The sequence below is a fragment of the Cyprinodon tularosa genome, unplaced genomic scaffold (assembly GCF_016077235.1).
Source record: "Cyprinodon tularosa strain WSP-4 unplaced genomic scaffold, ASM1607723v1 ctg406, whole genome shotgun sequence".
Classification (NCBI taxonomy): domain Eukaryota; kingdom Metazoa; phylum Chordata; class Actinopteri; order Cyprinodontiformes; family Cyprinodontidae; genus Cyprinodon; species Cyprinodon tularosa.
The window spans coordinates 446,560-453,945 of NW_024039126.1; positions in this window are offsets into that span (position 1 = coordinate 446,560).

Sequence of the window (7,386 nt, forward strand, 5' to 3'; positions counted from 1 at the left end):
ATTTCCATAGTGTTCCGCTTGAGTCATGCATATAACTCGCTTTATTATAATTATGCAAGGAGTTTTAGATCAGGCGCCCCCCCAGAGTACTGAGCCCAGCGCTGGGAGACCCAAAGCCCCAGATGCCCAAAGGGACCCCAAGAGTGAAGGAACCAAGAAGGGGGAAAACCCAAGAAATCTGACCCCACCAAGGGAGGAGGGAGAGGGGCATCCCACCCCCTGCAGGAGTCCCGGCCGGCCGGGCCCCGCGAAGAAGCCGCCAGGAATGAGCCAGTAGCCACCCAGGCATACACCCTCAAACCCCGAGCTCCACCAGTGCACCGGCGACCCCAGGTGCCAGCCAGCGGAGGGAGAGCAGGACGGGGGGAATGGGCTCTGCACTTAGCCAAGACTTGAGATGTGTTTGGGAGAGGGAGTAGTTCAGACCCCAACCTGAGAGAAAAAAAAAAAAAACTCAGTCTCAATCAGGCCTTCCCACCCTAGTGCCCCCACTCACACCACTGACGCACATTCACACATAACACTCACATCCAATAATACCAGAACAGGTGGTTGGTCCCGGGATTATCAGATGACCCAATAAGTGAACCTAAATCCGGATGGTGGGGGGAGGGGTTACACCACCACACCAACCCATCTCGTTCCTGCTTCAAGCCAGGCTAGGGTTGGGGTTAGGCGTTAGACACTCTCTCGATGACCCCCCCACCCAGTCCAACGACTAGTGCAGATGGTTAGAGGATCGAAGGCATTGCACGTGCCTTTGGCGGCAGAATTTGAGTGCACAGTCCATCACTGTTCCTGGCTCTGCCTTGCAGTCTCTCTAACTTAATATTTTAATTAAGCTTTAGTAGGATTTATTGAATAAACAGTTCAAATTTAGAGTCCAATCAGAATCAGGGTTAGAATATTCCTTAGGTTTAGGCATAGGCCTATGATTTAGGGTTAGAAAATTTATATCAGGGTAAGAGATTAGGCTTTTAGAATCAGAATAAAATCATCATGAGAGATCCAGCTTAGGTTTAGGCATAGGCCTAGGATTTAGGGTTTGAAGATTGATATAAAAAAATAGAAGGGTTAGGGTTTTAGAATCAGATTAAAATAGGGTTAGGGTTAGGGGCCTCACCAAAAGTGCCCTAAGTGTCCTCCTTCATTATCCGAGGGGTTGTCCCGTTTGGGTCCCAAATGGCAGGAAGAGCAACTTGGGCCAGTCCGGTATTCCTCAAACAGTGCCAAAGGGGTTTCAAGTGGGCCTTTTGTGGTCCTCTGCGATACAGAGCACCCCCCACTGGGTGGCAGTCTTGTCTTTGGTTTTGGGAATGCCAGAAGGGGGTCCAAAGTGGGTCAATTGAGTGTTTTTTAACCGTTTGAGTGCCGGTGGTGGGGTGAGGTGGGCCAAAGGGGTCTAAAGAGGGCCAGATGGGTCTATTAAGTGCTTTTAGAGCGTTTTCAGAGCATTTGCCGGGGGGTGAGGATGGCCAAAGGGTCCAAAGTGGGACAGATGGGTCACTAATGGGTTTTTAGAGCGTTTGAGTGCCGGTGGTGGGCTGAGGTGGGCAAAATGGGTCGTAAGTGGGACATGATGTGGGTTCTGGAGAAACAGGGGCTGCTCCATGGAAGTTGATGCGGGCCCAGAGTGCTTCATCTCTGGGGAGAGGAGCTCCACTTGCTTCGCTGGTTCTGGAGGCGCACGCAGTGTGTGGATCCCAGTCCTGCTGCGTGTGTGTAAATGTAGTCTAAGGTTGAATTTTAAATGCCTACCTACGTTCCCCTTTAATCTTTCCTATTTAAAATGCTCCAGGTCACCGATCTGAGCCCACGGGCCCTGTGTGACGTTCTCTGGAGGTCAAAGGTCAAGGGCTGTGCCACCCACTGTCCGTTTAATGCTCACATCTGTCCCCTGAATGATCATTTTAAAAATGCAGGGGCCCTGCACGTGGTTCTCTGGAGGTCAAAGGGAGTGCTCAGCCCGTCTCTATGCAGGCCCGTGATAATCTATCTTTGGGGTGAGGGGCTGCATGGGCTGCACTAGTTCTGGAGGCCTGTGGGGAACCAGATCTGCCGACTACTGTCTCCTGATGTCGACACTTGTCCCTGGGGTTAGGGGCTGCACTGGTTCTGCAGGCTAGTCTGTGGGGAACCGGGCCTGCTGGTTCTGAAGGCCCAGATCTGCCGACTACTGTCCCCTGATGTCGACACCTGTCCCTGGGGAGAGGGGCTGCATGGGCTGACCTGGTTCTGGAGGCCTGTGGGGAACCAGGCCGGCCCATGGTGCTCTGCATGAGTTCCACTGGTTCTGGAGGCCCAGTCTGTGGGGAACCAGTCCCTGGTGGTCGTGGATGACCAGGCTACAATTTATCTATATTTTTATCAAAAAAATAAAAACCTCTGCCGCATCGGAGGCAGACACTTTGCCGCTGGACCAGCTTGGTCACGTGACCCGGAAGCGGGTATGGAGCTTATGTATTTGACCGTCACCCTTGAACGGTGAAAAGAGTAGCCGGATCCGTGAGACAAACTGGGCTCCACCAGCTGCACGCTTGTTTACCAGACTTTCCGGCACCAGAGGTGACATCACCATCGATCGCCTGAGTCAGGTAGCGGCTAACCAGGTAGCCATCTGCCGGACCTTTGAACGGATCACAGCGGCTAAGGAGGGAGCCGATCTACCGGACCTCTGGATGGATCACAGCGGCTAATAAGGTAGCTCATCTGCCGGACCTCTGAACGGATCACTGCGGCTAAGGAGGGAGCTCATCTGCCAGATCGTGTGTGTGTGGGTGACTGCTGTGTATTCAGCCGGCCCGAGGCTCTTTGCTGCGGGATAGCATGTAGCCGCTGGTCGGCTCTTTAGCTTAGCTCCTGTAGCTCTTAGCATAGCTAGTCGATCTACCGGACCTCTGTAGAATGGCACCGGGGGGTTCTGCTGTGATCGTGGGGCCGGCTGCCGGTACAATTAAAGCGGACCTCTGTGGAATGGTACCGGGCCGCTGCAGCGGGACAACCGTGTTATGTTATGAGCATTAAGTGTCTGTCATACAGAATGATTCACATGTAATAAATGTATTGTTTTTATATTTCAGAAACTCAAACAGGACCTCCAGCCAAGATGTTCCAGCCACACCATCCATCCAGGGGTCACCATCCATCAAGGGGTCACCATCCATCCAGGCCCCATCCATCCAAGTGGCACCATCCAGGGGTCACCATCCATCCAGGGCCCCATCCATCCAGGGGTCACCATCCATCCAGGGCACCATCCATCCATGGGGTCAGCATCCATCCAGGGGCCCCATCTATCCAGGCTCCATCCATACAGGGGGCACCGTTGGACCAGGGCGCTCCATGGGCCCCGGGAACTCCATTTAAAGTGTGTTTTTTATAAAACTTTTTAAATTTTTAATACATATATTTATTGTATAAGAAATGTCTTCCTTTATTATTCCTATTTTGGACATTTGGTCCCTATGCTTTAATGTGGTTGTTGGAGTTAGTGAATGACATTTATAAAATAATGTGTGGGCATATGAAACTTTCTGGTTCTGGTTTTATCCTGTGATTCAACCAGAAGGGTCATAAACTTTTATGACCTGCATCCAGTAGTTCATGTGGCAGAGTCACACGGTTGTGTGACTTCCATCCAGCCAGATGGTCATTTCACACTGTCCTGTGACCTGCATCCTGCCAGATAATCATTACTGGGTTTTCTGTTTAAGGCCCACCCTATTATGTTGTAAACTGTTAATAAAAGGCTTTGCTGTGAAGGGATCTGTGAGAAAAGGTGCTGGTTTGAGCCAGCAGTTCTTCTCCCCTACTGCAGAGGTTGACGTTACAAATCCCTGTCTGTGTTTGATCATTTCGTCCTCTTAATCTTTTAAAGGAGAATTCCGGTTTTTAACACTTTTAGCCCATTTTCTGTAGTGTCCAGGATGAAATCGAATGATCGACACCAAAATTTTGACGATTGGTCCTGTCTCTGCTTTTTGGCTCATGCAGAATCCCCCCCTGGCTGCTTCAGAATGGCTTCCATTGTGCATGTCCGATAATGTCCTTAAAACAACCTTAAACGTTCTTTTTTTAAAATATGCTACTCACCGGGTCGTCAGCGCTGTTCAATGACGTTCCATAAAAAGTTTCGTGAAGAAAAAACGTTCCTGTAGTGTTTTATTTAGCATTTTGTAAATCCCATTGAGTTCTGTTGGAATAGTCAATATCCCTCCGCCACCGGAAACGGAAATGGGGAAAAGACTACACTTAGTTGTAGTCTTTTCGCTTCACTCTGTGTACTCCGACGTCGAGGTGCTAACGTCTCTGTTAAACACTTTAAAAAACTCTGAAAATGGAATACGAAAGGTGGATTCTTGATGAGGACATATTGGACTTTGAGTTTGAAGGTAGAGGATACCGTTTTGAACCGGAATATACTGAGGAGGAGTATATACAGACATTGTCGCCAACTAGTGGTCTGGAGTGTGCAACGCTTCAGATTCGAACGGGAAGCGGAAGTTTATAAGCGGTTGTGATGTATCGGAAAAAATAGTTCTTACAAAATGCTAAATAAAACAAGACAGGAACGGTTTTTCTTCACGAAACTTTTTTTGGAACGTCATTGAACAGCGCTGACGACCCGGTGAGTAGCATATTTTAAAAAAAGAACGTTTAAGGTTGTTTTAAGGACATTATCGGACATGCACTATGGAAGCCATTCTGAAGCAGCCAGGGGGGGATTCTGCATGAGCCCAAAAGCAGAGACAGGACCAATTGTCAAAATTTTGGTGTCGATCATTCGATTTCATCCTGGACACTACAGAAAATGGGCTAAAAGTGTTAAAAACCGGAATTCTCCTTTAAACTCACATTTCTCTGGATTAAAACCCAACATTTTTGGTGCCGAAACCCCGGGAGTCAAGACCCAATTGTCTAGGACCGTGCGGGACCAAGGCCAAGAAACTGTCGACAGCCGTCCACCCTTTGCCGGACGGGGCCAATAGGTTGGTCCAGCCCTGCCCTTGACATCCTGGTGACGACTCTTGCTGAGGACTGATCTACACGACAAAGGGTAGGCCTAAAGCTTTTGATCAAAAGTTGGTCTGGGACCATCTGAAAGCTATAACTGGTTGTAGTCGCAAGAATATTTGACAAACAGGGTTTGTTGTGATAGATTTGGGATCGGTATTCTGTGCGTTTGGGTCTGGGACCCTCTGTGTTAAAGCTATAACTGGTTGTAGTCGCAAGAATATTTGACAAACAGGGTTTGTTGTGATAGATCTGGGATCAGTATTCTGTGTGTTTGGGTCTGGGACCCTCTGTGTTCTTTTTAGATAAGAACACAGCTAAGTAAGGTTTGCAGCTGCCGCTGCAGTGCGAGGGCCTGGATTAGGAGACTCCAAAGTGTACACGTAACGATAGGTGTTTTTTTGTCTATGATTGGTGAAAATAAAAAATATATTAGGCCTTAAAATAGGTGTGTGTGACTGTGTGAAAGTATGTGAGGAAACAATCGAACCGTTGGGTTCTGTTGTTTCATACTAAAACAGCAGGAATTAATACAGTATAACTCTTGAGGATGCAGAGGCAAGAATTTCTCACCTGAAAAGGTAGAAGCAGAAATTACCACAATAGTGTTTGGGTGCTGTCCTGCTGAATAAACATCCAGTGCGTAGAATACCCTAGGTGTTTGTACTGGACTAAATTCTTTAAAATGGGAAAAGGTCAAAATAAATTAGAGATAATTTAGAATCTACGGTTAGAAGTTTGTAGAAGTGCAGGATCCAACAAAAAAAAAAAAAAAAATCACTTGAATATATAGTTTGGAAAAAATATGGGTTTGAGGGACGCCTCTATTCCAAGATAAAATAATAAGAACTAAAGGATAAAATAATAGAACTAAAGTGAGTCAGGGCGGTAAAATAATTAAAAAGGATGGGTTCAGGGAAGAGTATAGAGAAGATCATAAAGGGGATGTAAAGTTTGTGTCAGATTGATCCAAGTAATTTAAAATACTTGTAGGAGTGGAAGTTAGAGTATGATACATGCACAAAGCAGATACGATGAAAACCTAAATAGATAGATCTAATGTTGTTTTTGTCCGGTTTTAATATTATGTGTTTCTGTCTTTAAAGTTATGTTTGTGGGTCTTTTAAGTTGTTTGTGTGTCCAAAAAATAATGAAACACAGTTTAGAGGGAGACAGCTTAAATCTGCATAAGTGTGCAGGGGGGGTGTCACTGGAGCGATGGCTGCAGCATTGTTCTAATTGACAGCCTTCCTAATGCGTCTGCAGGGTCTCCAAAACTATAATTTCGGAACCAAAATTTAAAATTAATAAACCCACAAGAAAATTATTTTAGTCATGCAAGCTACATACAGGAAAAAGGGGGTGTTGAATGCTCCACAGCCTAAAACTAAAAAGCAAATGATGGCTTTTCTAGGTTTGTGTAATTACTGTAGGACATGGATTCCCAATTATGCTGAGGTTACTCAGCCACTGCTTGATCTCATTTATACGAATGATATGGCAACGATAAATAAAATAGTATGGACTCCAACTGCAGAGTCAGCCTTTTCACAACTAAAGGACCTGATTGCAAACTCTTCTGCAGTGGCGCTACCAGATCATTCTAAACCATTTATCCAAGCAGTGGATTGCAGGGGACAATTCATGACCTCTCTGCTAATGCAGAAACAAGGGGAAGTTCTTCATCTGAGTGTGAATAGGTGTTTGAGCAAATGGGGGAGCCATTAAAATAGTAGATGTGTATGAAGCATGGGGGATATTAAATGCATTAAAGGAAAAAACATGAATAGTTCTAACAATTATTAGACAAGCAGTTAGACTTATATGCAATTCAGAGGCCTGTAAAATTTGCATTCAAGATAATATAGGACTAATTTTTGTAAAATCAGCAAATGGTCAAACATCTTAGGAGTGGATGTCAAAGGATTAGGAAAAAGATCGCAAGGTTCTATGTTTTTGTAGTAATATCAACAACTCACCACATTAATTTGTTAGGATGGGAATTGATGGGAAATTAAGCAATTTTTCCCAAACAGGGGGGCATGAAGGCTGAATGTGTGGAACATATAAATAGCGTTCCAACAAAATCTACTTGTGTCTATATGCACTATGCTAGCAGCACATTGTCAGATCCACTGGATGAAAGTCTGTTAGTTGAACAGTAGAAAACTTTGAATTTGTGCAAAACAGTTTCTGAAACAAGACATTACTATAATGGCTACACAAATTACGTACATAGATGGGGGTTCTTAGCAGCAGTTACTGTTATGCTTTCTACACAGATGTAAGGAATGTACCGCTTATCATGGGTAAATCATTTGTCAGTGGTTAAAACCAGTGAAGCACAGTGGAGAGACACAGGCCTGCGTTTAG